The sequence below is a fragment of the Otolemur garnettii genome, unplaced genomic scaffold (assembly GCF_000181295.1).
Source record: "Otolemur garnettii isolate 467f Iridium unplaced genomic scaffold, OtoGar3 scaffold00066, whole genome shotgun sequence".
NCBI classification, from domain to species: domain Eukaryota; kingdom Metazoa; phylum Chordata; class Mammalia; order Primates; family Galagidae; genus Otolemur; species Otolemur garnettii.
Genome location: NW_003852461.1, coordinates 9,650,596 through 9,660,642, shown reverse-complemented (window position 1 = coordinate 9,660,642; position 10,047 = coordinate 9,650,596). Strand labels below are relative to the sequence as shown.

Here is a 10,047-nt window from a genome sequence, read left to right as displayed (position 1 = left end):
GTAAATGCTGCCACTTCCAACCCGTGCTCTGTGCCCCCTCCACAATAGTATTCCGCAGGACAGAAAACGCCTTTTGCATTCTGATGCAAACCATGACCTGCCCCTTCCCCACTGTCTGGGGAGAGAAGTTTGAAAGCCTCTCATGTGGTAGAAAGTGAACGAATCAGGAGTGTAGTTCCAACACCTGCATCGGCGCTGCCTTAGGCGCCCTCCTTGGTAATCAAGGGAGAGTGAAATAATTCTATACCCAACTCCCAGAACTGATGCTTGGGTAGAATGAATGAATTGGTGTTAGGGTTAGGGTTTAAAAAGTCACAAAGAGCAGCAGCAAAGGTAAGCGGATTTTATTACGCAGACACATTTTTTAAACAAGGGAGATACACCTGAGAAAAGTGTTAATAGGAACAGGATGAAGACAACATTTACTGAGCACCGTTCTACATTTGCCAACCCCTGTGTGTGTAAGTGCCTGATTGCACAATCACAGTCGACCTAGAGAAAATCCCCGTAAGGTGAGCTCTGAAGCCCATTTTACAGAGAGGGAAAGAAAACAAAAAACAGATTTGGAGGAATACTTAACTTTCCTGAGTTACAGGAAACTAAAACTCATCACCAGGAGCTGCAGTGTAGACGGGAGCAGATTTTGTTGAATTTTCAGCCCCCCCCTTAAAAATATCACTAAAGGAGTAGGGTAAACAGCCAATTGCCAGGTATCTTCTCCAGTGGGTTCAACTCCTTGGGTTAACTGGTCCTGAGCTGAAGATAAATTGTTTTCCCATTTGTGCAGTGGGCAAGAATTTGCTTATTTATTAAAAAAAAAAAAAAAAAAAATCTTGAAGTCCTTGTCTAAGAAGCAGCACATCGGGGGAAAGTGCTCTTCGCTTTTTTTCTAATCTTTGGCAACTAATATGACCTAAAAAGCCAGCTAATAACCCATGAGTTAAAAGAACGTGGTGAAAGGGAACCTCTAACCTCACACTGTGTTAATCCAACTAGTGGTAGAAGGAAGGATGTTTTTTTGTTCCAAAGATGCTACAAGGGGCCTGTTGTTCCAACCAGTAGAAGTTTTCACCTGTGCTCTCTGCTCAGAGAAAATAAAGCATGATCGTTCCAAATCAGCTGGTGAAGTGCAGACCTCTGAAAGAAACGGCCTGTCCAGGCACTAATATTTAAAAATTCCAAAGCTGAAATCTCGCTGTAGGTTATTTATCGCCTAAATTTACTGAATTCCCTTCCAAGACAGCCTATTTAATCAAAGTTAACTGGTGGAAATTACGAAGGCTCTTAATTGAGCTCTCCCACGGTGAGCTTTCAAAACAGCAGTGCAAGCACCACAGAAAATAACCGGAGGAACAAACCACACTTCTCTCCAGTTCCATTTTCCAATACGACGTCTGGAATGAGGAGCTCAGATCTCCAGGCGGTGATCTTCATGCATAGTATAGTGTTTGTCCTGGATTTCATTGCTTTGAAAAAAAGGCATGAAAAGTCTTGATTTAGTTGGCATTTAATGTGATTTTTATATAACTTCTGTGATATAATCAGCCGCAATGGGAATCAGTGGAGAAACGGAAAGAGCAGTAAAACCTTGTGCGATTGTTCTTCCTGCGCGCTGATTGGCTTGCTGGGTATACAAAGCTGAACAGTCCCAGGCCACACACACCTACTCCATTTGTAGACACCCATAATGATTGACTGTGGTCCAGCACCATCCCCTTTCCCAGCCAGCCAGCCAGTCAGAACGCGGGGAAGACAATAGGTATGTTGGAACAGCAACAAAGAATGTGTTGCCGTAAATCACATCCCATTTCTGCATAGCTAAGAATAGTAATGCACAAGCCACAGGCAAGTATATTAGCGTCTCCTGCTATCCATAAATGAAAAACCGTGCACAGCAACACGGTCTTGATTGTTATTCCAAGACAGCTTTTTTAGTATTAGATTCTTTTCTTTCTTTTTTCTGAGAAAAGAAAGATGCATATTTTTGCTATTATTTAAAAGCATCTTTCCCTTTTCAGCTGGGTCCTTAAGCATTTCTTTCCAGGAGATCAGCATGCTGTCTTTCCTGCACACCGAGAGACCGGTGATGCCAGAGGAATTAAATTCCTGGAGCCCTTAATGATATCAGAAAAAAGATATCATACAAATGACCAGGGACTTTCCCATACTTAGTCAATTTGAATTTGGAAAATTATTAGAACTGTGTGGAAACGTATAAGGAAATACACTAGCAACACATTATGACATTTGCATGTTTTAAATATGCTTAACCATGCGTTTAATTTAGATTTAATGAAATAGTTATTATATGCAACCAAAACATCAGTGTTATTAAAAACAAATTTATGGAGGACTAACAGCTGTGTTACTTGTCTATACCCACCTATGTAGAGTCTTTCATTCTCAATAATGTGTTTTTAATCATTAACTTCTATTTATTAAATGCACAATAATTGTTTGAGTCATTCTGCTGAGTGAGATTGATTAGGGTACTCCTTGGAGTTTGGATGAATACCAATTGATAATTTAAATTGTATGAAATTGGCTCTAGAATCTATGCTGTACCAACTCTTTGATTATTTATCCCATTTTTTAAGATTTATAATCAGCTAGCGTGAGGCTAATAGAACCACAACATGATCTCCAAGCTGCGTATCTATGGGTTATATTTGCCATTCTTACTGACAATCAGAACAGATATCAACATTTAGCAAAGGTTAGAATATTTTTTCAATGAGGTTTTCTTTTTCTTTCTCTCCATTTTTCTGTTGAAAGAGTAATCGGAAAAGGCTACAGTGTTGGGGGGGGGGCAAGGAACAACAAATTGCTGTACACGAAGTTTCATTTTTGAATAGCTAGAGAGATTAATCCACTTGACTGCAACTGGTTCCTTACTACCCCCAGCTACCCAAAAATGAAATATCACATATGGTACTGTCTTTGCCCCATAGGTCATAATCCTATAGTGATCACAGCAGAGCTGGGCTCGATTATGGAAAATGAGACCCCAGCCAACGCTCTCAAACACCCCCTGCCTGCCAAGGAGCTACCCGGGTGCTGTAATTGTGTTTACCTATAACCATGCTTTTATTTCATTACTTTGGACTTGGGGGGTGCTATAAAAGGAGACAGAATTTTGGAAGGTTCTGGAAGCTCTAACCATTGAATGCTGTGCTTGGGGAGACCTTCCTCCTGCATTCTTGGGACAGATCATTCATCATTCATGTCTGCCTACCTTCACCTAAATTTTATGGCATATTCTCAAAGTCCTCAGCAATGGCAGAAGCAGATAGGAAGTGAACCTACTTGCCCGAGCTGCCTCCAGCCTGCAGCTGGGAGCGTCATCCCTCCGAGGGCCCCTGCCTTGTTGCCTCATCTGTCTTGGGATGGGTGAGGAACACATTTGGGGTCAGGAAGTTTTGCCCCATGCCGTTCCATCTGGTTGCTCAACAACCTCTTCTCAGCTTGTCACTTGTCATGATGGTCATTATCATGAGTTGAGCACTTACTGTTTACCAGGCACTGACTTTGTCTCAGGTGACACCCCCAGCAACTGTAAGGTTGACAGTGACAAGTTCTGACACTGACTTCAGGGACAGCAGGGAGAACTTTGTCCTCTGAACTCATACGTTCCTACCAACTACGTGAATGTGGTATTGTGTTCACCCCATTTCGAAGATGAGGAAACTGAAGTCCTGCGTGATTCGATGAATTTCCCAACATTACCAAGTTAGTTTAAAGAACCAGGGACTTTGGTTCCTGAGACTATATAGACCACCATACTAGGAGTTCTTATTCCTGTATCTAAAATGAGGAACAAAGGTTCAGAAAGGTGGGGAAAGGTGCCCAAAGCCGCGCCATGACTTTGACAGTGGCGAAGCCGGAAGGCAAGCCCGGGTGTGCCGACCTCACACACAGAGCGTCCGCCCACCGTGCACAGACCAGACGTTTCTCCACTCCCCGGTCTGTGGTAGTCATCCATCTGGTCTTGTCGGTTTGCAGGTCTGTTGCCTGCAGGGCTGGGCTGTATGTCCACCCACCTACACATAAGAGGAGCCTGCCGCAGCAGTGCTCAATAAACATTTATGGAAACGGACGTAATCAAGGCCCTGCATGACCCACCAGCTGCAGGCAAGCTTGCCTTCAATGCTTTGGGAGAGTACCTTCTACACTGAACCACGATCGCCTGGACATACATGGTTGTCTTACCCACTAGATTTCCAGTTCCCTTGGGGCAGAAAAAGCACCTTGTTCAGCTCAGTATCTTCATTGCCCAGCACCAAGCCTGGCACATAGTAGGCATTTGTGGTAGACACTGCAAGCTGTTTTCTTTGAGTCTCTCTCCTCTTCTCCCTGGACACAGAAGTGCACTAGGTTTTCTGGCTTCACTTGATCAGGCACAACCGTCTGACTAAGAAGCAGCCACAGGCCTGTGAGAAGTGACTGGTATTTCTGGGCCCAAGGTTTTTTGTTGTTGTTTGTGTTGTGCTTTTATTTATTTAAGACAAAGATCTACTCTCTCTTTTCCTTTTTACCAACAGGTCACTGAGGCCACAGAATGGGAGAAGGAGAGTCCCTGAATTAGCAGAGGGGAGACAGCTGCCTGCTGGCCGGCTGCGGGAGCCAGTACGGGGGGTGGGGGGGAGAACCAAGTCTGCATTCTGTCTGAGTCATCACAGATTTTTCGTCTTTTTGTTTGTGCAGCTGCGTCATCTCAGCCACTGCACCGTCTGATCACTGATGCTGGTTAATGCTAGCCCTCAACATAAGCACACTGCCTTTAGTCAGAGAAGACAATCCCATCTGTTTGAGAGTAAAATCTATTGTCTTTTCTACTCCGTTTCTTCATGAGAACATCATTATTACACCACAGTCTTTTGGCACCTACCTAAACTAATGTGTGGCAGGAATCAACTTCATTTTCCTTTGGAGAAACCATGGTTTTGAGCAGTTGGGTGATTTGTCCAATGAAGAACAGCAGATTGGTGAGAGAGGCTTGTCCAGGCCTCCTGATTCCCAGGTTGCTTCAGTAAAATAGCGAATAGCTGATTGTTGGTTTTTTTGTTGTTGTGGTTGTTTGTTTTTTAACATAAGTGGCTTTCAGTTTTTGTTTTTGGTTTTTCGGGTTTTTTTCAAGACAAGAGTCTCACTCTGTCACCCTGGGTAGAGTGCTGTGGCATCATCATAGCTCAGAGCAACCTCAAACTCTTGGGCTCAAGCGATCCTCTTGCTTCAGCCTCCTGAGTAGTTAGTACAGGTGCCCACCACTACACCTGGCTAGTTTTTCTGCTTTTTTTTTTTTTTTAGTAGAGATGGAGTCTCACTCTTGCTCAGGCCGATCTCAAACTTATGAGCTCAAAGTGATCCCCCCACCTCAGCCTCCCAGAGTGCTATACAACAGGCCAGCTAGGGGGCTAATTTTTATATTCCTCTTATGTGAGCACAGACTCAGGTCGAAGCTCAATTTACTGATTTTGATCTGCTTTTAGAGTATATTGACATAGAGAGCAAAAGTACAAATGTCACGCCATGAGGGATGTTGGTTTTCCAGACTGCATCTAAAATTAGAAGATGTTCACAGATGATGCTGTACATTTATTTTATCTTTAAAAAAACTTTATATTTCATTGTTTTGGTTTTTTAAATTTTTTTTGAGACAGACTCTCACTGTGTTGCCTTCGGTAGAGTGCTGTAGTATCACAGCTCACAGCAACCTCAAATTCTTGGGCTTAAGCAATTCTCTTGCCTCAGCTTCCCAAGTAGCTGGAGCTACAGGTGCCCACCACAATGCCTGGTTATTTTTGTTGTTGTTGTAGTTATCATTGTTGTTTGGCAGGCCCAGGCCAGGTTCGAACCCACCAGCCCTGGTGTGTGTGACTGGTGCCCTAATGTGGCTAAGCAACAGGCACCTAGCCCTTTACATTTTGTTGTTTAAAAATGCGCACTCATTATAGAAACCTTAGAAAATAAAAATGATCAAAAAAGGGAATTCCCTCACGTATACAGTATGTGAGCTATATTTTACCGAAATCGATACCATCCCTTTCAGTGACTACACAGTTTTAGTTACATGACCATACCTGTGTTAACTGGCTGAGGCCTGCCACATACCAGCTGTCAAGATGGCAGAACCACAGTCTAGAGTCAGGGAGATCAAAGCAGTAGAGACGGCACTTTTATTCTTTCATTGATTCATTCATCTAACAAACACAGTTTGGGTCCCCTCTCGGGGTCTGACGCTGTGCTAACTTCTGGGGAGAGATGGAAGAAGCTTCTCCTTCGAGGGCAGTGTTTGAGCACGTGAAAGGGGCTACAGTGCCGCAAACTGCTGTCACCGACCCTGCTTTCTCCACCCCCTCTCAACACGGCCAGCGGCACACGCAGAAAGGAGGGGAGCTCTCAGACCACATAGTCACTGAGTAGATAAAGCCCAAGAAGCAGGAAGAACATGTGACAGGCTGTGTTATCTGCTCACGGTTTTCCTTCCTCCTGGCTTCTCTCTGGCTAATGTACATTGCCTTCTCCCGACTTTGAGCTTGGCTGTGTCACTTGCTTTGAAAAATGGAATGTGTGCAGAAGTGACAGGTATTCCAGCTCCAAACAGAGGCTTTATGAAGCATTGATGGGTCTCCCATTAAGAAACTGACTCAGAGCCTGAGCTCAGCCGTTAGGGTGCCAGCCACATACACCAGGGTGGGCTGGTTCGAACCTGGCCCAGGCCTGCCAAACAACAATGACAACTACAACAACAAAAAATCGCTAGGCATTGTGGTGGGCACCTGTAGTCCCAGCTACTTGGGAGGCTGAGGCAAGAGAATCGCTTAAGCCCAAGAGTTTGAGGTTGCTGTGAGCTGTGATGCCATGGTATTCTACTGAGGGTGACATAGTGAGACTGTCTCCAAAAAAAGAAAAAGAAAAAAGAAATGGGTGTCCTCTCTTGTATACCTTTCCTGTACCATTACAAGACTACATTGTCAGCAGGTGGCTCTTGCTCTTTCAGCCTGGGCCCTGGAGGAGAGATGTGGGAGCTACCTGAACCCAGCCTGTAGCGTCATGCAGACCTTCCCCAGGGACCCACAGGCCTACAAGCAAGAAATGAAGATTTGCCATTGTAAGCCTCAATGTGGCTTGCTCTGACATTTTAGGGTTTTGTTATGCAGCATTATCATAGCAATAGCTGACTGATACAGAGCAAGTCAAAATGTAAAACACTCCACTGGAAGGTCTAACTGAGATGTATGACACCTCCATGTCCTCACTTTGCCTGGCCAGTCAGAACCAGCCTCTCCTTTGCAATTCCTTGGTATTTTGTTTGTGTCTCTGTTACAGCCTAATCTTTACCACAGCCTGCCTTTTATACATGCTTTATTGTACATGTGCCTGTTTTTCTTCCTGGAATATGAGGTGTTTGGTGTTTTAATTTTATTTTCTTATTTTTTTGTTTGTTTGGGGGGGTAGGTGCCTGTCACAGTGTCTCTAGACAATCTGTCGCTGGCATGTTGAAGTTGCCAAAAATGTTCATGGATTGAACCTGAATGAGGAGGTCTTCAGGAAACGTGCGTAGGCGGGATGGAACTGAACAATGGCATGTCATCCTAACCCTGAGGTCCAGCGTGGTGTCCAGAGGCAAGTGCAGAAATGCGTCTGACTTCTGGCTAGTGCAGAAAAGAATAAGCAGAAATTTAAACAGGACACGTTATGTAGGAGATAGCACGCTGTCGTAGAATGAGACCAGCCAGTAGTCCAGAGACCTAAATTCTAGTTCTGATTAGGATACTGGTCAGCTGTGTTCCCTTGGGAAGCCACTTAACCTCTCTGGTCTGCCTTCTTCCATATCAAAGGCAATAGAATGACATTTCATCTACAAAGTTGTTATCAAGATCCAGAAAATGTACACACATGACAGAAAAATATCAACCACACCCAAGTCCACATAAACCTAGAAGATCAGCTTGTTATTTTCCTTGCAGGAAAACAGCTCACGTTCCCTCTACCTCTCGGAAGCCAAAGGCTGACTCACTAAATGGCCACACCAGTTCACGTTGGGCCATCGCAGGAACTGCTCACATACAGTGATGACTGTTTTGTGGTGACTTTCCACAGATGCCTGTTTTTCATCAAGAAAAAAAAAAGCTGAACATTTTTAATGTTATGTTACCAAGGACTATATTAAAATTGGGATCTATTTTACTTATTTTATCTGCCAGGCAAGGTTTATTTATTCCTTCTCTCGGTTCCCACCTGGCTTAGTTTGCACCTTCCTACAGCTGAATTGCTTACAGGTCTGTGTCCCAAAGCAACCTGGACGGTTGGGTCATGACGGATTTCCAAGCTGCGCCCAAACCAGGTGGTACCTTTTAGAATGATTTTCATGAAGCAATTAGCATTTTAAGTGTTACAACTCAAAAAGGGGCTTAAATTTTCTGCAAAAAATGTGCATGTTCACTAATCCCTGATTTATCAGTGATGCCGATTAATCGAGGGACTTTTTGCATCTCCCAGCTTAGTCTGTGTAGTACGCACATGTACAGCTGGCATCTCTAAAACGCATTCCATTCTCCTTCTTCTATTGCACTGAGAACTTCATGCCTGATGCATCATTTTCTTCCTTGCTCAGGTCTTGCTGACACTTCTGAGTCACAGAGCATGAAGGCAAGAGCACAAATCTTGGCGTGCGATCACCACACCTAGAACTCATCTCAGGTCTTATGACCCTGGGTACAACATCTGACTTCTTTGAACTTTAGTTTCCTGATGGATAAAACAGGGATTACATCACCTCCCTTGAAGAGCTCCAAAGTTTAGAAATAATTTATGAAAATACCCAGCACCATCTCTCACAGGGTGGGTGCTCACCAAAACCAACTTATCTTTGTTGGTTATTAGTGTGGTGCGTAGCACAACATGCCCTCAGAAGATACTTTATAGACCTTTTTGCCCCGAAACAAAAAGGCCCCACATTATTGTACTTTCATTCCTAGTTTCACGGTTTCTCCGTCAGCTGCCCCACCGTTAGGCCAGTTGTCCATTCGAATGGCCGTCCCATCAGGAAGAAATGATGGCTGCCTCTTCATGCTGTCAGGCTGTTACCAACTAACTTTTTGCTTCAAATCTGCTTGGAATTATATGTCAAATGGAATAAATAATACCAAGAAGAAACTAAAGAGACCTTCTGTGGGGCTGAGTGACATTTAGTGCTTGGGCTTCGTTATAGCTACTTTGGGGACACGGCCTTTCCCCTCTGTATTACAGTCTGTGCCTGTGTTTCTAAGGACTTGGGTTGTTAGTTGAATAATATCCCAACAAGCAAAGCTCTGTCCTATTTCTTTACTTAAAAAGGAAAAAGTCTGGAAGGCCTATCTCTAGATAATACAGTGTAGAGTCAGTACTTTCAAAACAGGTATTGTCCTTGGTACTTCTATTATTCTGGAACGATTTTTCACAGCTGTGTTTTTATTTGAGGGTAGGTACCCATCACAGTGTCTCTAGACGATCTGTCCCTGGCATGTAGAAGACATCAAGAATGTGGATGGAATGGATGAATGAGGAGGTCTTCAGGAAGGGTGAGTGGGTGGGGGGCCGGAACACATGTTATTCTAACCCTGAGGTGTGGCAGAAAGAGCACTGGGTTAAGAGTCCAGAGCTTCAGCTCTATTAAATGACTTCAAGAAAATGACTTATCCTCTCTGAGTCTTAGTCCCCTAATCTAAACAAGTGGAAGGGTTCAACAGCCGTATCACATCGGGATGCCTAGACTGCTACAGGACGTCACCGCAGAGTGTCTGAACACAGCCTCCACCACAGGATGTCACCACAGAGTGTCAGGGCACAGACTCTACTGCAGGATGTCACCACAGAGGTCTGGACACAGACTCCACTGCAGGACGTCACCACAGAGTGTCACAGAGGTCTGCACACAGACCTCACTGCAGGACGTCACCACAGAGGTCTGGACACAAACTCCACTACAGGACGTCACCACAGAGGTCTGGACACAGACTCCACTGCAGGACATCACCACAGAGTGTCACAGAGGTCTGGTCACAG

The 10,047-nt window shown here is 44.3% G+C and overlaps 1 long non-coding RNA gene across 1 annotated transcript in view; it reads right to left on the bottom strand.

Annotated features, from left to right (window-relative positions):
* Positions 1-233: 233 nt before the first annotated feature.
* Positions 234-10,047, bottom strand: part of LOC111726455 — an 18,379-nt gene continuing 8,565 nt past the window's right edge. The window contains exon 4 of the long non-coding RNA XR_002774220.1: positions 234-1,466. This is a non-coding gene — a long non-coding RNA (uncharacterized LOC111726455). The remainder of the gene's footprint in view (positions 1,467-10,047) is intronic.